This window comes from Schistocerca americana, chromosome 7 (assembly GCF_021461395.2).
Source record: "Schistocerca americana isolate TAMUIC-IGC-003095 chromosome 7, iqSchAmer2.1, whole genome shotgun sequence".
In the NCBI taxonomy this organism is placed as follows: domain Eukaryota; kingdom Metazoa; phylum Arthropoda; class Insecta; order Orthoptera; family Acrididae; genus Schistocerca; species Schistocerca americana.
This window is the reverse complement of record NC_060125.1, coordinates 295,908,137-295,934,202: the sequence shown is the minus strand read 5'-3', so window position 1 is coordinate 295,934,202 and position 26,066 is coordinate 295,908,137.

The following is a 26,066-nucleotide window of genomic DNA, read 5'->3' as shown; positions in this document are numbered from 1 at the left end:
GGACAAAAAATAGATGAAGGTAAGGCATTCTACTTCCTAAGCAGCAAAATAACCAATAACGGAAGGACCAAGGAGAACACCAAAAGCAGACTAGCTCTGTCGAAAAGGGCATTCCTGGCCAAGAGAAGTCTACTAATATCAAACATAGGATACAATTTGAGGAATAAATTTGCGAGAAGCAGAGGAAGACAGGGGCTGGAATACATCCACCAAGTAATTGAGGATGCTGGTTGTAATTGCTACAAAGAGGATGGCACAGGATACGGATACATGAACGGCCGCGTCAAACCAATCTGATGACTGAAAAAAAAAGAGGCTCGTAAGTCACATCATCAACGGTGAGGTCCATGGTTCATGGAGGGTTGAATTATGAAGCTTTTTATGTTTAATTCCATGTGCTCACTTATCCTTTATGTATGTCACGCTGTCTTCAGCGGAGCCGCAGTTACAGTAAATTTTCTGCTACGGTCGCAGGTTCGAACCCTGCCTCGGGCATGGATGTGTGTGATGTCCTTAGATTAGTTAGGTTTAAGTAGTTCTAAGTTCTAGGGGACTGATGACCACAGCTGTTAAGTCCCATAGTGCTCAGAGCCATTTTGCCACAGTAAATTTTCTCCGACATATGAAATATCTATATCTCTGCACTTACATTACAGCAAATACACGGTAGTTTTGACCTGTTGAAATATTGGAGACACGTACTGCCATTCTGAATATGTAGGGACCGACTCTTTGTCACTCAAGCTATTTATGGATAGATGTCAGGCTACACAAAGATCAGTCAATATCTCTCTTTACGGGAGAGCACATTCACACTTTCAGATTGTGTTAGAATGATCGCTCGCTTTGTTCATAGTTCCGTATTACTTAAACACAGGTGGAAGATCTTATCTTTTGCGTAGTGCCATGGAAGTCGAGCCTACTATCGAATATTTTAGTCAGTAGAAGTCAGATCGTGTTGGCATTCATTATGGATCAAAATTTTATTCAAGGAGATTAATATTTTAGGACTGAAGTTCTATAAGTTACGTACTCAGTTTAAATCCAAATACGACGTAGGAGGCTTTCAGATGCTGGTCATCAGCATCTACATCTACGTGATTACTCTGCGATTCACAATAAAGTGCCTGGCAGAGGGTTCAATGAACCACTTTCATGCTGTCTCTCTACCGTTCCACTCTCGAACGGCACGCGGGAAAGACGAGCAGTTAATTTTTTCTGTACGAGCCCTGATTTCTCTTATTTTATCGTGATGATCATTTCTCCGTATGTAGGTGGGTGCCAACAGAATGTTTTCGCAATCGGTGGAGAAAACTGAAATTTCATGAGAAGATCCCGTCGCAACGAAAATCGTCTTTGTTTTAATGCTTGCCACTCCAATTCACGTATCATATCTGCCCTTCTTTGTACTTTTTCGATGTCATCCGTCAGTCCCACCTCATGCGGATCCCACACCGCACAGCAGTACTCCAGAATAGGGCGGACAAGCGTAGTGTAAACAGTCTCAGCATACCTAAACATGTACCACACATCATCCCAGTTTAATGTTCGGTGCATGCCGCTCGAGTGTACTGCAATTTTAATGTCCAGCAGTGCCGTTAATGGAGTTGTGCATCTGATGGGAGCTTCTACGTTAAAGCTAAGAAAATTTGTGGTAGTCCGGGAAGAAGGAAAGAAGATTGTGTTTAACGTCCCGTCGTTATCGAGACAATCAGAGACGGAGCACAAACTCCGGTTGGGTCAAGGATAGGGACGGAAATCGACCGTGCCATTTCAGAGGAGCTACCCTGGAATTTTCCAAGAGCAATTTAAGGAAATCACAGAAAACCTAAAGCTGGATGGTCGGACGCGTGTTTGAACCACCGTCCTTCCAAATGCGAGTCCACTGTGCTAACCACTGCGCCATCTCCTCGAGGGATTCTCTGCTTGCGAAGTCATCCTGAATTCTGTGTAAAATTGTCCAAAGGTAACTTGCAATATCCATTCTTATATATGGAAGCGCGTAACTGCGAAGATTGTCTGACCTGAAGGACATTCCACGCGTTGATGACGCAGTACACTTATCAGGCAGTTGTTCTACCGTAATTACTTATTCGCCGCTACCCTCCGTGAGAAATGCACTCCCTTGGAGCAGTGCCCGTGACACGACGTCACTTCCTAGGTATACCGTGAGAAGGTCTCCTTAAAGGCCGTCTGGATGCCAACAAGCTCTCGCGCTCATTTACATTAACGTGATAACATGTTTTCCTTCCTGCATCTATGTATACTCCTGTACCAGTAACGTTGCCTCATACTTACTTCCATTATTATATCCAAACCCGTCATAATCACATTTCTCGAGGCAGGCCAATTGGGAAACATGTATACAACATTATGAGCAAGCTAGGCATCTAGAGTACGTGTTGTTGTTGTTGTGGTCTTCAGTCCTGAGACTAGTTTGATGCAGCTCTCCATGCTACCCTATCCCGTGCAAGCTTCTTCATCTCCCAGTACTTACTGCAACCCACATCCTTCTGAATCTGCTTAGTGTATTCATCTCTTGGTCTTCCTCTACGACTTTTACCCTCAACGCTGCCCTCCAATGCTAAATTTGTGATCCCTTGATGCCTCAGAACATGTCCTACTAACCGGTCCCTTCTTATAGTCAAGTTGTGCCACATACTCCTCTTCTCCCCAATTCTATTCAATACTTCATCATTAGTTACGTGGTCTACCCATCTAATCTTCAGCATTCTTCTGTAGCACCACATTTCGAAAGCTTCTATTCTCTTCTTGTCCAAACTATTTATCGTACACGTTTCACTTCCACACATGGCTACGCTCCATACAAATACTTTCAGAAACGACTTCCTGACACTTAAATCTATACTCGATGTTAACAAATTTCTCTTTTTCAGAAACGCTTTCCTTGCCTTTGCCAGTCTACATTTTATATCCTCTCTATTTCGACCTAATCTAATTCTCTCAGCATCACCCGACTTAATTCGACTACATTCCATTATCCTCGTTTTGCTTTTGTTGATGTTCATCTTATATTCTCCTTTCAAGACACTGTCCATTCCGTTCAACTGCTCTTCCAAGTACTTTGCTGTCTCTGACAGAATTACAATGTCATCGTCGAACCTCAAAGTTTTTATTTCTTCTACATGGATTTTGACACCTATTCCGAATTTTTCTTTTGTTTCCTTTACTGCTCGCTCAATATACAGATTGAATAACATCGGGAAGAAGCTACAACCCCGCCTCACTCCCTTCCCAGCTACTGCTTCCCTTTCATGCCCCTCGACTGTTATAACTGCCATCTGGTTTCTGTAAAAATTGTAAATAGCCTTTCGCTCCCTGTATTTTACCGCTGCAACCTTTAGAATTTGAAAGAGAGTATTCCAGTCAACATTGTCAAAAGCTTTCTCTAAGTCTACAAATGCTAGAAATGTAGGTTTGCCTATCCTTAATGTGTCTTCTAAGATAAGTCGTAAGGTCAATATTGCCTCACGTGTTCCAACATTTCTACGGAATCCAAACTGATCTTCCCCGAGGTCGGCTTCTACCAGTTTTTCCGTTCGTCTGTAAAGAATTCGCATTAGTATTTTGCAGCTGTGACTTATTAAACTGATAGTTCGGTAATTTTCACATCTGTCAACACCTGCTTTCTTTGGGATTGGAATTATTATATTCTTCTTGAAGTCTGAGGGTATTTCGCCTGTCTCATACATCTTGCTCACCAGATGGTGGAGTTTTGTCAGGACTGGCTCTCCCAAGGCCATCAGTAGTTCTAATGGACTGTTGTCTACTCCCGGGGTCTTGTTTCGACTCAGGTCTTTCAGTGCTCTGTCAAACTCTTCACGCAGTATCGTATCTCCCATTTCATCTTCATCTACATCCTCTTCCATTTCCATAATATTGTCCTCATGTACATCGCCCTTGTATAGGCCCTCTATATACTCCTTCCACCTTTCTGCTTTCCCTTCTTTGCTTAGAACTGGGTTTCCATCTGAGCTCTTGATATTCATACGAGTTGTTCTCTTTTCTCCAATGGTCTCTTTAATTTTCCTGTAGGCAGTAACTATCGTACCCCTAGTGAGATAAGCCTCTACATCCTTACATTTGCCCTCTAGCCATCCCTGCTTAGCCATTTTGCACTTCCTTTCGATCTCATTTTTGAGACGTCTGTATTCCTTTTTGCCTGCTTCATTTACTGCATTTTATATTTTCTCCTTTCATCAATTAAATTCAATATTTCTTCTGTTACCCAAGGATTTCTACCAGCCCTTGTCTTTTTACCTACTTGATCCTCTGCTGCCTTCACTACTTCATCCCTCAGAGCTACCCATTCTTCTTCTACTGTACTTCTTTCCACCATTCCTGTCAATTGTTCCCTTATGCTCTCCCTGAAACTCTGTACAACCTCTGATTCTTTCAGTTTATCCAGGTCCCATCTCCTTAAATTCCCACCTTTTTGCACTTTCTTCAGTTTTAATTTACAGTTCATAACCAACAGATTGTGGTCAGAGTCCACATCTGCTCCTGGAAATGTCTTACAATTTAGAACCTGGTTGGTAAATCTCTGTCTTACCATTATATAATCTATCTGCTACCTTCTAGTATCTCCAGGATTCTTCCATGTATACAGCCTTCTTTCATGATTCTTGAACCAAGTGTTAGCTATGATTAAGTTATGCTCTGCGCAAAACTCTACCAGTCGGCTTCCTCTTTCATTTCTTAGCCCCAATCCATATTCACCTACTATGTTTCTTTCTCTCCCTTTTCCTACTCTCGAATTCCAGTCACCCATGACTATTAAATTTTCGTCTCCCTTCACTACCTGAATAATTTCTTTTATCTCATCATACATTTCTTCAATTTCTTCATCATCTGCAGAGCTAGTTGGCATATAAACTTGTACTACTGTAGTAGGCGTGGGCTTCGTGTCTATCTTGGCCACAACAATGCGTTCACTATGCTGTTTGTAGTAGCTTACCCGCAAACCTATTTTCTTATACATTATTAAACCTACTCCTGCATTACCCCTATTTGATTGTGTGTTTATAACCCTGTATTCGCCTGACTAAAAGTCTTGTCCCTCTTGCCACCGAACTTCACTAATTCCCACTATATCCAACTTTAACCTATCCATTTCCCTTTTCAAATTTTCTAATCTAACTGCCCGGTTAAGGGATCTGACATTCCACGCTCCGATCCGTAGAACGCCAGTTTTCTTTTTCCTGGTAACGACGACCTCCTGAGTAGTCCCCGTCCGGAGATCCGAATGGGGGACTATTTTATCTCCGGAATATTTTACCCAAGAGGACGCCATCGTCATTTATCTATACAGTAAAGCTGCATTCCCTCAGGAAAAATTACGGCCGTAGTTTCCCCTTGCTTTCAGCCGTTCGCGGTACCAGCACAGCAAGGCCGTTTTGGTTAATGTTGCAAGGCCAGGTCAGTCAATCATCCAGACTGTTGCCCTTGCAACTACTGAAAAGGCTGCTGCCCCTCTTCGGGAACCACACGTTTGTCTGGCCTCTCAACAGATACTCCTCCGTTGTGGTTGCACCTACGGTACGGCCATCTGTATCGCTGAGGCACGCAAGCCTCCCCACCAACGGCAAGGTCCATGGTTCATGGGGAAGGGAGTACGTGTTATACAACGATAAATTTCAAACTGGTGACAATAAAGCAAAATATTTGCATTCTGACAAGCTTAACCATCTTGGAACGGTGTAATGACCGCTATGGCATCCCGAGAATAAGCGGTTCTAAAGGGAATATTCAGCCTCTACTACTATGGTTTAATTTCTTCATGTGTTACACGTTTCAAAAGACTGGGTTCCATTATCGGACGTGTTTAGGTGAATGAACTATTCCCGCAACCTACTCTGAGTACGCAGTTTTGATATCAAATAAAATAATAAACAAAATAAATAAAATAATTATTTTACTACCCTTCATGCTTCATAAGACTAGCTTCGTCCTACGAAGCATGAAGCGTGGTGAAAAAATTATTTCACAGTGGCAGATGTTGAACATCCCTTTTTACCACCATAAGATGTGTCATCACAGGGTACTATGTTACGGCGTAAAGTCAAGCGCCAGCCCGTCAGTCGGGAACGAGAGAACAGAGAGGGCCGTCAGCCAATCGCACGCTGACCGACCCTTCTCCAGGACGACAATGCGGCAGCAGCGGCCTCTATGCGAAGACGACATAAGTTCCACAGAAGTCTCAAGACTAGCGACCTGAACAGAAGCGTCAACTGTATTACTTCAATTGTATTAGGAATTGTACGTACTGAAGAAACTTGGTTATTTTGTCTGTCACCCTTTGCTTGCGGCACATCTGTTTAACACAAAGTTAAGTACTCTATATTTTCGTAATAAAACTCATTAATACGATTTTCTTGAATTCTGGTCTAGCGATCCGAGAAAGTAGGTTACTAGACACCCCAGAATTGACGATTATGCAGAATTCAACACACTGTATTACAGAGACTACACCCCTTCATGTTTCAAACAGAATTTCTCAACATGACATCAATTGGAACTTCGTGATACTGGACTTGAAGTAAGTTTACATCCTATATTGAGGAACGTCAGTAGGGGGGCCATGCTCGTCTGATCCCAATGAATGGTCAATAACTAAGGTCAAGTTCATGGATCACTATCCTGAACCAGTTGCCTTTCAAAGCTGCTGGCTACAGTCGTCCTCCTTCAAGGCCACATGTCAAAGTCCTCCAGTCTTCATCCTTTTCTCATGTAAAATTGTCAATTGTAACTTTTTAATACCTATTTATAAAGATTTATCATCCAAAAAATAAGGATTTTCTCCCACCCGTCTCTTGCCACGTCAGACTGATACCTCACTTGAGTTCTGTCTCTCATTCTGTCTGCACACACGCATCAACATACTTTTCTCTTTTTTATACATTACTTTGTACGCAGTAGGAAAGCCTTTTGTAACAGTTATTTACAGTAGGAACTGCCAGTATGATAGGGTTGTTAGGGATAAAGGAATGGCTTTGCAAACAATAACAGGGCAGTGGTGTAACAAATCTTCATTTATTCATATCATTCTCTTTGGCACCAATCTTCTTTTTGTAAATTATTTTTTCTTGGTCACAATTTTAGTAACACCCACAATATCTAACATTTTTTTTGTATAAATTTGTTTTTGTACAAAAATACTTTAATAAGAATGACTAAAAACGTATACAGAGATACTTTTTTATGCTATTACTAGCAACACTAGCAACAAAGGGCATCTATATACCACGTTTCCCATGGGTGTCTTTGATATTACTGTTTATTCAGTAGCAGCTTTTTGTCTGATACATTTATCATTCCTTAATACAGTTACTGTAATATTATATCATCATTTGTTGATGCAGTTGCTTCATGTAGGTACAAAAAGGGGCTCACTACACTTTGAGCTGCCTATTATCTTCTTTTCAAGATCAACCCCCTCCCCTCCACCTCTCCCAATCCAAAAAAACATACATTTAAACAATAGTAAATAGGATACTTTATACGATTTTTGGCGGGATCTCGAATAACGGAGCAATTATTCTCGTACAAAAACTTTTTAATTTTTGAATTTATATTTACACACAGAAAACGACTGATTTTGTTCGATGTAGTCCTAATAACATACAGACTAATTTTTAACTTACGATTTAAATCTACACTTCAATCATCTATTTCGTTCTCTACCCAGTAATCTGGCATATACAAAGAAGGTAAATTCCCAAATTCTGATACATATATCCAGTTTCCTTTCTCTAAGTGGCAAGCACAAGAACGACAGTTATTGTGAACTGCAAAGCTTCAAGCTATCATGATAGGCATAAGCGGTAGAGCGGATGCTGCTATTTGAAGAAGCATACCGTGGACAGCGAAACTTCATCTTAAAGGTTCCTAATGCACAGCAGCTACGAAATAGTCACGATACACCTGCAAGAAACTGCAATGTGTCCACCATAGCGCCTCTGCGTTAACTTGAGCTACGTATTCCGATCTCGTTCTCTGGTCCTAGGATTCGCGGCCATCGCTCCGGATCAAACCCGAATATACAAACAGACCTGCCTCGCGGCGAACACCAGAGCGAGCAAAAATACCAGGCCACAGCCTGCGTCGATCCACCTGTGTCCAGAGCACGAATATCTCTCTCCACTTCTCAGTCTGTCCATTACGATTTCCAGAAAGCTCCATATGGAGTAGCCTCGAAAAGCTAAAATAATCAGTCACAATGCGAGGGGTTTCAATATTCTAGTCGCCTAATTCTTCGCTCTCAGTACAGCATCCCTGCAGAAGACGGGCAAATTCCGTTCCTCCAATCCTATTGCTTTCTATTACATAGAACAGGCGCCCACCGGTACGCCTTCAGGCGTCGCCCTCGACGTCCCAAATCAGACGCTGTTTCTCCGCTCGCGAAGGAAGCAGCTTGGTGTGGGTGTCTACGTGACTCTAAAAACCGTAACAGCTATTACAGCAACAGTGTGTAGGACGTCCTGGCATGGTGGCCCGCTTCTGCCACTGTGGAAAAATGTTTCCACGATCCTAAGAGATACGGATCTCTCAGAAACGTCCGCAGGAAAAACACCAGGTGGGTACCTGCAGAAACTGAAGAACGGAGTCTCCTCGACATGGAGCTATTATCGAGACACTAGTCTCTCAACATTCGACTAAAGAAGTTGTAGAAAACTGTCTGGTATCATGTATTGATATGACCCCACTGGCAGCGGAATTGCAAGTATCTGTCAGGTGCTGGTAACGTTCCCGTGGGATCTGGTGTACTCGATGGTGCGTGCCCGCTGAACCACGCCTACAGCACCTCCATACCAGAGTGTTCGAATTCACTAGATGCGTGTTACCACGGGCCCCGAGGGTCGCATTGCTGCCAAGGATTACGCGACTATTTTGGCTGATCTGGTCGATTTCTGGTACGGTGCTTGCTCCCCAATGGTGATGCTCTATTCCAAGACGACAGCGGCACAGCACGCATCGTCCAGGTGTTGTGAGCACGACAACGATTTGCTGCGTCTCGCCTGTCCACCACAGTCATCAGATTTCAATATTACTGATCACTGAATTTTGTAGTCTAAAAGCCGAGAAGACATGCAGCAACAGCAGCAGCACTTGTATGATCAACAGTAAAGTAATTTAGTCTTTGTTTTTTTTTTTCACGTGCTTCTGCAAGGAAGTGAACTATAAGTGTGTATTTTACTGTGTAGACTAGTGGTTGGAAAATTAATGGTAGTTTTTGCTTTTGCGTAGGTCCTGTGAATATCCTTGTGTAGGGCGGCTTCCTAGAGCAAATTTTCCCGTCGCCAAAAACACCATCACACCATTAAGTTTTAATTTTGTGCTAGTAGACAGCATGCAGTCTAGATCAGTGTGTTCTACACACATCAAAATAAGTTATGCATCACCCCGGTGCCCAGAAGATAGACGTTGAAAGTGGATATTGTATCACAGACACAGCCCCTTTGGCTGTCCAGAGATGTCACTAATACCACCCTAAGATGTAAACAACATGCATGAGCTGCGCCTCTTAGACGGAGGCGGTCTGACAACCGATCAGTTCCAGTCATTCCACCGGGAAGGAGGTACAAGAATCGTGTTGTCTGTAGTTCAGCCATACCTAGACGGTCAATATCGCGGTTCGCTCGCCTCCACATTGTTACTTTGCGCCAGGAACGGCTATCAGCAAGGGAAGTGTCCAGGCGTTTCGGTGTGAACCAAAGCGATGTTGTTCAGACATAGAGTAGATATAGAGAGACAGGAACTGTCGATGACATGACTCGCTCAGGGTGCCCAAGGGCTACTACTGCAGTGAATGACCGCTACTTACGTATTATTTCTTCAAGGAACCCTGACAGCAACGCCACCATGTTGAATAATTCTTTCGTGCAGCCACAGGACGTCATGTTGCGACTCAAACTGTGCGCAATAGGCTGCATGACGCGCAACTTCACTCCCGACGTCCATGGCGAGGTCCATCTTTTCAATCACGACACCATACGACGCTGTACAAATGGCCCAAACGACATGCCCAATGGACCGCTGAGGATTGGCATCACGTTCTCTTCACCGATGAGTGTCGCAAATGCCTTCAACCAGACAATCGTCGGAGACGTGCTTGTAAGCAACCCGGTCAGGCTGAACGCCTTAGACACACTGTTCAGCGAGTGCAGCAAGGTTGAGATTCCCTGCTGTTTTGGGGCGGCGTTATGTGGGGCCGACGTACTCCGCTGGTAGTCATGGAAGGCGCCGTAACGGCTGTACAATACGTGAATGCCATCCTCCGACAGATAGTTCAACCATATCGGCAGCACATTGGTGAGGCATTCGTCTTCATTGATAACAATTCGCGCCCCCAACGTGCACATCTTGTGAGTGACTTCCTTCATGATAACGACATCGCTCGATTAAAGAGGCCAGTATGTTCTCCGGAAATGAACCCCATCGAACATGCCTGGTGTAGATGGAAAAGCGATGTTTATGGACAACGTGACCCACCAACCACTCTCAGGCATGGACGCCCAATCGCCGTTGAGGAGTGAGACAGTCTGGACTAACAGTGCCTTGATGAACTTGTGGATAGTATGCCACGACTAATACTGCCATGCATCAATGTAAGAGGATGTGCTACTGGGTATTAGAGGTAACGATGTGTACAGCAATCTGGACCACCACCTCTGAAGGTCTCGCTGTATGGTGGTACAATATTCAATGTGTGGTTTTCATGAGCAACAACAAGAGAGGAAATGATGTTTATGTTGATCTCTAATCCAATTTTCTGTACAGGTTCCGGAGCTCTCGGAACCGAGGTGATGCAAAACTTTCTTTGATGTGTGTAGTTTGAATATTTATCTCGTGCAGTAACTTTTCGATAAACAGGATTTCTAATAACAGATATCTGTAAATACATCAACTTCAGTAGGAAAATTTATTTTAGTTTAATAGCTTGCGGTCTCAGAGTACAGTGATAAATCTGCACAGCAACTTTCAGTGTTGCTTCGTTCTCCTTTGGCATATTTTTGTATACATTTCAGACTCAGTAACGCCATTTTAGACCATATATCTGTTTTATACACCGTACGATATGGCTAGGGATTCTGCTTGTTGTGAGCGGACACAAGTAAAGTTGGCTGCTGTCTATAAACAGTTGGAAGCTGCGTTGGCTGACGTCGACAAGCTTCTAGCTAATACTCGAAGTTGCGGTGACAACGGGGCGCCTGTAACGAGACCTGCTACACCTTTGATGCCACTGGAATCCCATGGTGACCCGGACGTCGTTGCGGCTTCTGATATGCAACATCTGACCGGTCCGTCCTCACTCCAGATTGGATGGCAGACAGTGGTGGGTTCACGTGTCGCTAGGCGGAAGGCTGGACAAGTACAGCCGGCCAGAGTGGCCGAGCGGTTCTAGGCACTACAGTCTGGAGCCGCGCGACCGCTACGGTCGCAGGTTCGAATCCTACCTCGGGCATGGATGTGTGTGATGTCCTTAGGTTACTTAGGTTTAAGTAGTTCTAAGTTTTAGGGGACTGACGACCTCATCAGTTAAATCCCATGGTGCTCAGAGCCATTTTGGACAAGTACAGAGGGTGGGCATGCTTGTCATTGGGAACTCCAATGTTAGATGGGTGATGGAGCCCTTCAGGGCGATAGAAGGCAAAGCGGGAAAGAATTCCAGTGTGCATTCCGTATGTTTGCCGGTAGGTCTCATCCGTGATGTGGAAGAGGCCCTGCCGGCGGCTATCGAGTGCACTACTGAGTGCAACCGGCTGCATGCAGTGGCACATGTCGGCACGAATGCGCCTGTCGCTTGGGTTCTGAGGCCATTCTCGACTCCTTTCGTCGGCTGGCTGATCTGGTGAAGGTAAATAGCAACCCATGCGGGGTGCAGGCTAAGCTGTCTATTTGTAGCATCGTACCCAGGACTGATCGCGGTCCTCTGGTTTGGAGCAGAGTGGAGCGTCTAAACCAGAGGCTGAGACGACTCCGCGACGATATCGGATGTGAATTTCTCGACCTCCGCTATTGGGTGCAGAATTGTAGCCCGAAGCGGCTACTAGGGTATCGGAGTACGTGTGTCGTGCACACGGGGCATTTTTAGGTCACAGAACGTCTCCCTTGGGATCACAAACGATTTTCATGTTAAATCAGCCCCAGTGACCTCAGAGAATCTTGGTCCTCGCAGATCAGAGATAGTAAAGAATAATATGATTTTAGTAAGCTGCAGGAGCATCCAAGGAAAGATCCCAGAATTTGCTTTGCTTACTGAAGGTTGTAATGCACAGACAGTAATAGGAACAGAGAACTGGTTGAAACCATAAATCAATGGCAACGAAATCTTAAGTTCAGATTGGAATGTTTATCGTAAGGGTAGGTTAGTCGCCAATGGTGGCGACGTGCTTATTGCAGTAAAAAATTACATAAAATCTAGCGAGGTTATCACGGCTTCCGAATGTGAATTAACATGTATGAAATTGACTATCAAAGAACGGTCAAAAATGGTGATCGGAAGCTTTTATAGATCACCTGGATCAGGATCTGTAGTTGTAGAGCGCTTCAGACAGAACTTGCAGAAAATCATTATTAATGTTTGTGATCATGCCGTTGTAATAGGGGGTGACTTCAACTTGCCAGCTATAGATTGGGAGGGTTATGCCATCAAAACTGGTGCCAGAAATAGGGATTCGTGTGGTATTGTTCTGGATGTGCTGTCCGAAAATTACCTTGAGCAGATAGTTTGAGAACCAACTCTTGAGGGTAACGTCTCAGACCTCATGGCAACAACCAGATCTGAACCTATCGAATCAGTTAACGTACAGGAAGGTATCAGTGATCATAAGGCTGTGACAGTATCTATGACGACGGGTCCTACAGCGAATTTTAACAAAGGTAGGAAGATATATTTGCTCAGCAAGGGTGACAGGATACAAATTTCAGAATTTCTCAGCATTCAGCTTCAAAAATTCGGTGATGAGGACGAAGATGTGGAGAACAAGTGGAAAAAATTCAAAGGCATCGTTCAGTATGCCCTAGACAAGTTTGTTCCGAGTAGGGTTTTAAGGGACGGGAAAGATCCACCATGGTTTAATAGCCGTGTTAGAAAAGCTCTACGTAAACAAAGAGCGTTTCATCTCAGATTCAAGAGAAGTAAAAACCTAGCTGACAAACAAAAGCTGAACGAAGCGAAAATGAGTGTAAGGAGAGCAATGAGAGAAGCGTTCCATGATTCTGAAAGCGAGACGTTGTCAACCGACCTGAGTAAGAACCCTAAGAGATTTTGGTCGTATGTAAAATCAGTAAGTGGGTGAAAACCATCTATTCATTCTCTCAACGACCACACTGACACCGAAACGGAAGATAAGAGAGACAAAGCCGAAGTACTGAATTCGGTCTTCCGAAGTTGTTTCACCGCGGAAGGTCGTAACACAGTCCCTCCTTTCAATCGACGTACCAACGTCGAAATGGCAGATATACAGATAACCGATTGCGGAATTGAAAAGCAGCTACACTCGCTTAGTAGTGGAACGGCGTCAAGACCGGATGAGATACCTACAAAATTCTATAAAGACTATGCGAAAGAACTTGCTCCCCTTCTAACTGTAATTTATCGTAGATCGCTTGAGCAACGAAAGGTACCCAACGACAGGAAAAAAGCACAGGTCATTCCCATTTGTAAGAAAGGCCGTCACACAGAACCACACAATTATAGACCTATATCGTTGACGTCAATCTGTTGTAGAATTATAGAACATGTTTTACGCTCAAGAATTATGACGATATTGGAGAATGAACATCTCCTCTATAAAAATCAACGTGGATTCCGCAAACAGAGATCCTGCGAAACTCAGCTCACTCTGTTCCTCCATGACATCCACAGCGCAGTGGACAACGGCGCTCAGGTTGATGTCGTGTTCCTTGATTTCAGTAAGGCATTTGACACCGTCCCTCATTGCCGTTTAATGAAAAAAACGAGCTTACGGAGTATCGGAGCAGACTTGAGATTGTATTCAAGACTTTCTTGCAGACAGAACTCAACACGTAGCTCTTAACGGAACGAAATCGACAGATGAAAAAATAGTACCCGGAGTACCACAGGGAAGTGTGATACGACCGCTGCTGTTTACAATATAAGTAAATGATCTAGTGGAAAGCCTCGGATGCTCTTCAGAGCTATTCGCAGATGACGCAGTTGTCTATAAGAAAGTAGCAACGCCAGAAGATAGTAAGAATTTGCAGAACGACCTGCAGAGAACTGGTGAATGGTGCAGGCTTTTGCAGTTGACCCTGAACGTAAATAAATGTAACATATTGCGCGTAGATAGGAAAAGAAATCCACTACTGTACAACAGCACTATTGATGATAAACAGCTGGAGACAGCGTCTGTCGTAAAATGTCTAGGCATAACAATCCAGACCGACCTTAAGTGGAATGACCACATAAAACAGATAGTGGGAAAAGCAGACAGCAGACTCAGACTCACCGGAAGAATCGTAAGGAAATGTAACTCATCCACGAAAGAAGTGGCATATAAGGCGCTTGTTTGCCCGATTCTTGAGTATTATTCATCTATCTGGGATCTCTATCAGGCTGGACTGATAGAGGAGATAGAGAAGATCCAACGAAGAGTGGCGCGTTTCGTCACGATATCTTTTGCTGGCGAGAGAGCGCTACGGAGTTGCTAAGCATACTCCACTGGCAAACGTTACAAGAGAGTCGTTGTGCTTCACGGAGAGATTTATAATTTAAATTTCGGGACAGCACTTTTCAGGAGGAGTCGGACAACATATTGAAAGGTATGTGATAATGTCAAATCAGGTTAGATCCAGAAAATAAAGTCGATAGTTGCCAACAGCAAGGTAGAATGACTATAATATCTTTGAGTAGGAGGATCTTTGATGGTTAAGAGAGCCGGGCGCGCGCAGTAAAAAACTCGGTCGTCGCAGCTAGGTGCCCGGAGGAAGCAAACGTGTGGTGACAGCTTTAAGATAGGATTCGCACTATGCAGTTTTCAGGTTGTACACTGAGCAAACTTGAGCACGTTAATAAAAAGAATCTATAAAATGATTTCAAAATGGTTTTTGTTAGATAATGTATGTCCAAGTTTTGACGCAGTAAGCGTTTTGAAATTTTTTTTGTAAGTGTGGTTCGTGCTGCAAAAATGTTGGAAATGGTAGTTTTTGTATATGACTTAAATTTTTGACAATGATCAACATTGTGTTTAAATCTAACAGCCTGAATCATAATCCACATCCTTTGCTTGTATTGAATATGAAAATGAGTTGTAAAGTTACCCACCAAATGAAAGAACGTAAAGAAAATGAGGCTTCTATGCAATATACGGGGTGGTCAAAAAATGTCTGAAACGCTTGTCGTGATGTTGTAGGGCACATTGTGCTGAGACATAAATGTTAAGAAAAAATTGTGATACGTTGCGCCGTTTCCGAGTTATTTAGCATTGAAGTTAGCCAATAAGGTCGCTGCGCGCGCGAATTCAACTTTCAGCTAACGAGACACGCACTCGTTGGGCAACACCGCCCCTGGCAAGCCGCTTGAATGCGAGCGCGCGACGCCCCGATTGGCTAAATTCTATGCTAAATAACTCGGAAACGGAGCAACGTATCGCATTTTTTCTTAACATTTATGTCTCAGTACAATGTGCCCTACAACATCACGACAAGCGTTTCAGACATTTTCTGACCACCCTGTATATGTGCAGTTCATAGTTTGAAATCGATTTTGGTATAACGAAAGTTATCAGAGCAAAGTTATTTCAAATAACTAATTTTGTGCCATTGCACAACTGGCATTATTCAAGTCAAGATAAAATCTCATTGAGTAAACATCAGGGCCAAAAGTTAAACTTTCAGTACCATCTTAATGCCACTGAACAAATGGCATTATTCTCTTAAACTTGATTGCTGAGTCAAATACGTGTTTCATTACTGGCAAAATGGAGGAGTGGACGAAACAGGTTCACAGACGTAGTCAGATGTGGGTTTGTTGAATAATTATTTTGGAACAATTTCATCTATGATACTTTCACTAATTTAAATGGAAACAATTTTGGGTTAGATACTTTCACTTTTAAAGATAATTTTGGGCATGATACTTTCAATATTGTGATTCTTGAGTTTCTCCCGGCGTATTTGATAGTTAAAATATCCACGGGTCTACAGTGTCCAACGGGCACAATATTTCGGCGATCATACATGTCGCCATCATCAGGTGAACTGACGGACTGAGCTCCTGTGAACGTGCCGGCACGGAGATCCGTACGCTATGGCTGCTCAGAGGGAACTGGGTTCGGTCGCGGCGGCGGCTGATTTAAATACCCTCCGCCCGCGGCGCGCTCCCTCCGCCGTCCGCGCCCCGCGCCATGGTCGCGCGGTGGAACAGATTGCGACGGCGTCTGAGATGACGTCGGAGTGATGGCTCTGTCCGCCGTGGTCGTCACAACTATACGTTTGCTCGATTTACTCTTGATTAACCCGATCGCTGGTTCCCAAGCCTTGCTAAGATTATAGCCACAGTCACGGTTTATGAGGTCGTCATTGGTGCGAATTTCGATGGCCTCTCTAACAACGCTGTCCCAATATCTCGACGTCTGTGCCAGAATCCTCGTGCGGTCATATTCCATGGCGTGATTTTCCGACAAACAATGTTCAGCGACCGCCGACTTGCTCGGATACATCAGACGAGTGTGCCTCTTGTGTTCACGACATCGATCCTCGACGGTACGCATCGTCTGACCAATATACGACTTGCCACATAGACACGGAATCTGGTACACGCCGGCCTTCCTCAAACCGAGGTCATCTTTGGCGCTCCCCACCAGTGCACGAGTTTTATTTGGAGGACAAATACAGTTCCGACCCGGTGTTTCTTCAGAATGCGGGCGATTTACCCCGAGAGTGCGTCTGTGTATGGAATAAATGCAGTGCCTACCTCCTCCCTCGTGACTTCATCCATCTCAAGGGGTTGTGCTGCAGTGGTTGGGCGGAGAGCACGTTGAATCTGCCACTCTGAGTACCCATTTTTTCGAAATACAGTTCTCAGATGTTCCAATTCCTGGGGTAGACTCTCTGCGTCAGAGATAGTGCGCGCCCTATGTACTAGAGTTTTAAGTACCCCATTCCTCTGTGAAGGGTGGTGGCAGCTGTCTGCATGCAAATACAGATCAGTGTGCGTAGTCTTCCGATACACCCCATGACCTAGGGTGCCGTCAGCCCTTCTCTTGACCAAGACGTCAAGGAAAGGTAATTTACCCTCCGTTTCAGTCTCCACAGTGAATTTGATGTTGGGGTGTATGGAGTTGACAGCTTCAGGTTGGATGAGTCAGATATCATGGTGAGTTTTGACGTCGTTTCCTTGTTTACGAGGGTACCCCTGCGAGAGTCACTAGAATTGATTAGTCAGAAGTTTGACGAAAAGACCACTGGAACTTTTTAGGCATGTCTTGACTTCCACGTATTTTCTTTTTAATGGAGAATACTACGAACAAACGGAGGGAGTCGCCATGGGTAGCCCACTCTCACCGGTGGTAGCGAATTTGTACATGGAGAACTTCGAGGAGGAAGCCCTGTCGTCATCCGTATGGAAACCTACTTGCTTTTTCCGTTACGTGGACGACACGTTCGTCATCTGGCCACATGGTATGGATAAACTCCGTGACTTCCTTACACATCTAAACTCCATACACCCCAACATCAAATTCACTATGGAGACTGAAACGGAGGGTAAATTACCTTTCCTTGACGTCTTGGTCAAGAGAAGGGCTGACGGCACCCTAGGTCATGGGGTGTATCGGAAGACTACGCACACTGATCTGTATTTGCATGCAGACAGCTGCCACCACCCTTCACAGAGGAATGGGGTACTTAAAACTCTAGTACATAGGGCGCGCACTATCTCTGACGCAGAGAGTCTACCCCAGGAATTGGAACATCTGAGAACTGTATTTCGAAAAAATGGGTACTCAGAGTGGCAGATTCAACGTGCTCTCCGCCCAACCACTGCAGCACAACCCCTTGAGATGGATGAAGTCACGAGGGAGGAGGTAGGCACTGCATTTATTCCATACACAGACGCACTCTCGGGGAAAATCGCTCGCATTCTGAAGAAACACCGGGTCGGAACTGTGTTTTGTCCTCCAAATAAAACTCGTGCACTAGTGGGGAGCGCCAAAGATGACCTCGGTTTGAGGAAGGCCGGCGTGTACCAGATTCCGTGTCTATGTGGCAAGTCGTATATTGGTCAGACGATGCGTACCGTCGAGGATCGATGTCGTGAACACAAGAGGCACACTCGTCTGATGTATCCGAGCAAGTCGGCGGTCGCTGAACATTGTTTGTCGGAAAATCACGCCATGGAATATGACCGCACGAGGATTCTGGTACAGACGTCGAGATATTGGGACAGCGTTGTTAGAGAGGCCATCGAAATTCGCACCAATGACGACCTCATAAACCGTGACTGTGGCTATAATCTTAGCAAGGCTTGGGAACCAGCGATCGGGTTAATCAAGAGTAAATCGAGCAAACGTATAGTTGTGACGACCACGGCGGACAGAGCCATCACTCCGACGTCATCTCAGACGCCGTCGCAATCTGTTCCACCGCGCGACCATGGCGCGGGGCGCGGACGGCGGAGGGAGCGCGCCGCGGGCGGAGGGTATTTAAATCAGCCGCCGCCGCGACCGAACCCAGTTCCCTCTGAGCAGCCATAGCGTACGGATCTCCGTGCCGGCACGTTCACAGGAGCTCAGTCCGTCAGTTCACCTGATGATGGCGACATGTATGATCGCCGAAATATTGTGCCCGTTGGACACTGTAGACCGGCAGCACACCCGTGGATATTTTGACTACTTTCAATATTACTTCCCCCCACAAACATCTCGCGTATTGACCAGAAGGACTATGACGTAGATGTATACGGAGAGAAAGGTATGTGATCGCTATCCACCTTCAACATCGTTATCTGATCTTGCCACTATTTTGCAGGAAGAATAGTATAAGATTCCTTTGAAACCCATTTTTATTTTTGTTTCCATTCCGAGACGACTGGAAGATACTTCGATTGTCAAAGAGCTTTCTCATGCATGTTAATGTGTTGTGTCAGTGATGCTTCCATATTTTTATCCAACCCCTGAACATAAAACTTATAACAACTTGTTCATAAAGTCCAATTTACAGTTTAGTGTTTTAAGTAATTGGATTTTCAAAAACTTAACACTGTCTGCATCCGATATTTCGTTTAAATTATTTCTTATTCTATGGCCGTGTGAAATACTCATCTATGTAAAGTGAATCTAATCTTTTAATGCTGATATCTGCAGTGTAACCCTCGCACAGCTGTATAGTGCATCAGCACTGTGAATAGTAAGCGGCAGTTGTAACTGTGTGATTTATTTACCACATGATGTTTAGGGACTACATTACCCCATTATGAAGTTCTTTAAGTTATGTCATTGGGCAACGTGAAAGATAAAAAGCGAGCACGAAACATATATTGTCAAATACATAAATCTCTTCCTCGTTCATAAATACCTGCCTTTAAACTCTCATTTGCAGGACACTCACCACATGGCGCTGTAATACTGCACGTTATATTGGTCACTCATCACTCGAGTTGAGGTGGAGCGCTGATCTATGTTACACAGTGGTAGAGGAGTCTGTGGAGTTTATCACAGCTGCACAACTTTCGACTTATTCTCCGTTGTTCCATAACGGCCAGGGGACATCGGCTGGTAAGTACTTTTCAATATCAATAAACTTCACCAACAACAGTATACGTTAATATATTTTATTTTATTCTGAAAGCAGCTAGTTTCGGCAATTAATTTTGCTATCTTCAGGCCCCATACGCTTTTATCCAAATAAACGAACTTGTATAACACCATGAAACACTGGATATTGTGAATTGGTGATCCAACGATGTTCATGGAATGTAGGTGGGCTCAGTTGCTGTCACGTCTTCGTATGAAGCATTTGCATAACGATTGAAATTCATGATATCCAGTGCTTTATGGCACTATACGATAAGTTCGTTTATTTGGATAAAAGCGTATGGGTCCTGAGGATGCAAAATCACAATTGCCGGAACTGGTTGCTTTCAGAACAAAATAAAATAAAATATCTTAAAGTATACGGCTGGTGTTGAAGTTAATTTACGTTAAAAAAAAAAACTTTCGACTTAAATTTGGCTGACGAGACGCACCCGGTCGTAATACTTTGTTGCTATGGGTATCGAAATGGTGTCAAGAAGAAACGACGAAAGACAGTATGCCTGCAGGATATCCTCGCTCGGCACATGCACCGGAAAACGTGATGCTATGTCCTGCACAAAGATTTTCACTACAAGATAAAGGGATAAAAACGAAGAGACTTCAGTTTCGTAACGATTTCTTCGAGCTTCTGCAAGTTTAAGAGGGCATTGTGAATGGGTTATTGCCGTCGCAATAGGCTCATTTTTACTTGTTTGGGAAAATAAACCATCAGAACTGCCAGTAATGGGCGCCACACATACCATGTGAATCTCTGGAGCGTCGTATGCGTACGGCAAAAGAGGCAGTATGGCGCACCATTTCCTCCGATCGCATTAGCGGTCTTAATTTTTTTTAATGAGTGCAATACTGTAACGGTCCTACTTGGTAAAAGATTTGGGGAGTAGAATTTCCGAAATTTCAACAGAAATACTGATTTATTTTCCCCTAATTTTATCATCACTTTCATTTTTCTTCGGGAAAGCGTTACGAGTGACGAGTTTTGAGTAACATGTAAGACTCCCTTTTGCCATATTAACTGGTTTCTTTCGCCAAAAAACAGCTTTGTTTATAAATATGCATCCGACTAACATGCTAATGCAGTTGAAATTTGCGACAGAATCATAAAAAAGAGGCTGATGTAAAGACATGAAAGTAGTTTAAGAAAATATCCATTCCTAATATAAAAATAAACGGTAATTTCTTCACACACATTTTGTTCCAAACCCACAGTAATTCTCATTTCACCACTATCGATGTCACTCAAACATCACATCATTTCATTGAAAAAAATCTGTAGTTGCCTGAATATCGCAGTAGATTTGGAAGTTTCGCATATGATATGCCGAAATTTCTCTCCTCTTTGCATACTGTTACTTGGGAAAATCTTGTTTCGATATCTGAAACCGTTTATGAGATCTAAAGAATTTTGTGAATATTCCATTCCGGTTTTTTCTCTGGTGCGCGAGCTCTGGATGAAGCATTTTATATAGGATCCATTTTCTCAAGATTGGTGAAAGATAGCAGTATCCTTCGAAGAAAAATTCTGTATGTTAGCTACATTTCATATGCAGCAACATATGGCCTAACATGTAACAAATGCAAATTCACAGCGACTTCTGTTTTTCGCTGCAAACATTCCGAAATTCTTGCTGTAGTTTATTTAATCCTGAAACGTCACAATAAATAAACTAAAGAGCCAGAGAAACTGGTACACCTACCTAATATCGCGCAAGACCCCCGCGAGCACGCTGAAGTGCCGCAACACGACGTGGCATGGACTCGAGTAATGTCCGAAGTAGTGCTGGAGGGAACTGACACCATGAATCCTGCAGGCAAGTGTACGCGTATGACGGTATGGAGATCTCTTCTGAACAGCACGTTGCAAGACATCCCAGATATGCTCAATAATGTTCACGCCTGGGGAATTTGTAGATAGCGGAAGTGTTTAAACTCAGAAGTATGTTCCTGGAGCAACTCCACTAGCAATTCTGGACGTGTGGGGCGTCGCATTGTCCTGCTGGAATTGCCCAAGTCCATCGGAATGTACAATGGGCAGTTGATCAGAGAGGATGCTTACGTACGTGTCAGGTGTCAGAGTCGTATCTAGACCTATTAGGGGTCCGATATCACTCCAACTGCATATGTCCCACACGATTACAGAGCCTCCAAAAACTAGAACATTCCTCTGCTGACATGCAGGATCCGTGGATTCACGAGGTTGTCTCCATACCAGTACACGTCAATCCGCTCTATATAATTTGAAACGAGACTCATCCGACTAGTCAACATGTTACTAGTCATGAGGAGTCCAATGTCTAAGTTGACGGGCCAAGGAGAGGAGTAAAGCTGTGTGTCGAGCAGTCAGCAAGGGTACACGAACGGGCCTTCGGCTTCAAAAGCCCATACCTATTATGTTTCGTTGAATGGTTCGCACGCTGACACTTGCCGATGGCCCAGCACTGAAATCTGCAGCAATTAGCGGAAGGGTTGTACTTCTGCCGCATTGAACAATTCGCTTCACTCGTCGTTGGTCCCGTTCTTGCAGGATCTTTTTCCAGCCGCAGCGATGTCGGAGATTTGATGTTTTACAGGATTCCTGATGTTCACGGTACACTCGTGAAGTGGTCGTACTGGACAATTCCCACTTCATCGCTACCTTTGAGATGCTTTGTCCTATCAAAATGGTTCAAATGGCTCTGAGCACTATGGGACTTAACAGCTATGGTCATCAGTCCCCTAGAACTTAGAACTACTTAAACCTAACTAACCTAAGGACATCACACAACACCCAGGCATCACGAGGCAGAGAAAATCCCTGACCCCGCCGAGAATCGAACCCGGGAACCCGGGCGTGGGAAGCGAGAACGCTACCGCACGACCACGAGCTGCGGCCCATTTGTCCTATCACTCGCGCGCCGACTATAACACCACGTCAAACTCACTTAAATCACGATAACCTGCCATTGTAGCAGCAGTAACCGATCTAACAACTGCGCCAGACACTTGTTGTCTTGATAGGCGTTGGCGACAGCAGCGCCGTATTCTACCTGTTTACATATCTCTGTATTTGAATACGCTTGCCTATACCAGTTTCTTTGGCGCTTCAGTGTATGATCATTAAAGAAGTGCTAGGAAAATCCCAGTGCTGCCGGCGAGCACGTAACGTTCTGTTGGGTCTCGAGGGGTACCTGGCGTTGTCTCGCAGTTCCCGCCCTATAAGCTGTGACGTCAGTTGCCTAATAGGATTCCTGATTAGCGTGCACAGGCAGCATGCAAGGAGTCCAGCTACTTGTCACAAGAAAAATAACGCCGAATCTATCACGGGAAACATGTAGAGATCCCTGCATGGAAGCCGGCTAGTACACGACAGAGACCTCAAGGGAACTATCGCGTGAACAGGCAAGACATCTGAGATTGGCTTCACAGACACCAACTGGTCTGCTCCTTCGGCCGACCTGACAGGACCTCAATATTTTTTGCGGTGCCATCTCAGAAACAAAATTTATGTGCAACGCCCAATCAGTGTAGACGACCTGAAATATAATATTTGTGAGTGCGCTGTTGCAAACGACATGTTGCGGCGAGTTACGTTACCTCTTCCAGATTAATCCCTCACAAATGTCTTATTTGGTATGATGGACACGTACCAAATGTTATTTTCAAGAAATAGGGATGAACATTCAGTCTCCATAAAAATGATAATTTCTCTTTATCAAATATGAAATATTTACACTTTCCCAAAAACTGTTCTTTTATTTTAAAGACGGTGAGGTGTTTCTGGAGCTCCCTGAACGTCTCATGTAAGCACGTATCACTGAACGACTCACCTAACTATTGAGTGCTAAGTGCCAGCATGAAATGTTCAAAGAATAGATTTTTGTGTGACATTTCTCTTGTCTCGAGCGTCGGCGGAGGGGGGGGGGGGGGGGGGGGGCGGAGGGGTGGTCGTGGGGGCGGCGTACGCAGTGCGGGGGCCACGAGATTATCGTGTGTATGTAAGGGCAGTGATGGCAACAGTTGGGTGGTAGCGGTTTGGAGAAAACTACTGACCACTTGAACGAACGCGGAGCCGTCATCGTGGAGACAGTCAGTCGTGGTGAAGATGGACAACAGGACGGAAGAGAGCTGTGCTGCCAGCTGTTTGTGTGTCAGCGTTTGGCGGCTAGACGGACGTCTTGAGAGGGAGTTCACCTCTGTGTTTTACTTCTAAAGGTCTTTGAAAAGAAAAATGTCGTGAAATGTTCTGGCTATTTATTCATCACAGTAATAATATTTAAATCTTGACGTATCCTTGTGTGTCTAAAATAGTCAGAATTCTGTATGTCCTTTTGGAGAGTGTGGCAATTATTTCTAGGTCTGTTATTGGTTCAAATGGCTCTGAGCACTATGGTACTTAACATCTGTGGTCATCAGTCGCCTAGAACTTAGAACTACTTAAGCCTAACTAACCTAAGGACATCACACACATCCATGCCCGAGGCAGGATTCGAACCTGCGATCGTAGCGGTCACGCGGTTCCAGACTGGAGCGCCTAGAACCGCACGGCCACAATGGCCGGCGGTCTTTTATTGTTATTGAGAAGTTACATAGCGTGTCCATGAACAAGTACATGTTAAGAAATGTTGTTTTGGCAAGTCATATATTTTATTTTGTATCCCACCTGGAAGGCGGCGCGTGGGTCTTCTCCTGAGATCTGTAAAATAGGCCGAATGAAGGAAGCCGGTAGGAGCAGGTGAGGTAAAGTACTTCGATAGTGCAAGTGAAGTTAAAGCACCTTTACTGGTGTATAAACATATACAAACACGTTACTTAACTTTTGGTAGAGATGAGTACGTAGGTGCGAAGCCGTTCATGTATCAAACCCAACAGTTACTAGAAGTTACAAAGGCAAAGTCTATAATCGCTAGCCCCCCTACAAGTAGAAGATAAGTTGCTAGCTCGTCTGCTCTTGATCAACTCAGAAAATGGAGTGGCGTTCTTTGAGCTCCACAGCGTCGGGTAGAGGGCGCTGTGATCGGCGTAGTTGGTCCGCTCTCGTAGTGCCAACCTACCAGCGTGCACCTATGCTGTGGCATCGGAACTATCGATACCAAAATATAATCATGTACTCTTGGTATGTTTGTAAACAAGGACTACATTGCTTCCTGGCGAAGTGATGTGTGTGGGGCCAGTGCCGTTCCTACCAGTGCGTTAGGCAGTCAAACTGTTGTCAGCCAGTACTGTAAGGACGACCGCATTCGGTAACTGTATTGTGTTTAATGGTTTAACGTGATTTAGCATTCTGCTTAATCTTGAGTGTTGCCTGTCACGCACGTCATTGTATCTTGTTATTAAGTAGTGGAGCTAGTGTTCTTGTGACACCCTTATTCCAATAGCAGTTTGTCCTAAGAGGCCACTTAACTCCTATGCAAATAACAATTATTTAATGTGGTTAAGTTGCAAGCAGTAAAGGAAACAGAAGAAAAGTTCGGAGTAGGTATTAAAATCCATGGAGAAGAAATAAAAACTCTGAGGTTTGCCGATAACATTGTAATTCTATCAGAGACAGCAAAGGACTTGGAAGAGCAGTTGAACGGAATGGACAGTGTCTTGAAAGGAGGATATAAGATGAACATTAACAAAATCAAAACGAGGATAATGGAATGTAGTCGAATTAAGTCAGGTGATGCTGAGGGAATTAGAATAGGAAATGAGACACTTAAAGTAGTAAAGGAGTTTTGCTATTTGGGGAGCAAAATAACTGACGATGGTCGAAGCAGAGAGGATATAAAATGTAGATTGGCAATAGCAAGGAAAGCGTTTCTGAGGAAGACAAATTTGTTAACATCGAGTATTGATTTAAGTGTCAGGAAGTCGTTTCTGAAAGTATTTGTATGGAGTGTATCCATGTATGGAAGTGAAACATGGACGATAAATAGTTTAAACAAGAAGAGAATAGAAGCTTTCGAAATGTCGTGCTACAGAAGAATGCTGAAGGTTAGATGGGTAGACCACATAACTAATGAGGAGGTATTGAATAGAATTGGGGAGAAGAGGAGCTTGTGGCACAACTTGACTAGAAGAAGGAATCGGCTGGTAGGACATGTTCTGAGGCATCAAGGGATCACCAATTTGATACTAGAGGTCAGCGTGGAGGGTAAAAATCGTAGAGGGAGACCAAGAGATGAATACACTAAGCAGATTCAGAAGGATGTAGGCTGCAGTAGGTACTGGGAGATGAAGAAGCTTGCACAGGATAGAGTAGCATGGAGAGCTGCATCAAACCAGTCTCAGCACTGAAGACCACAA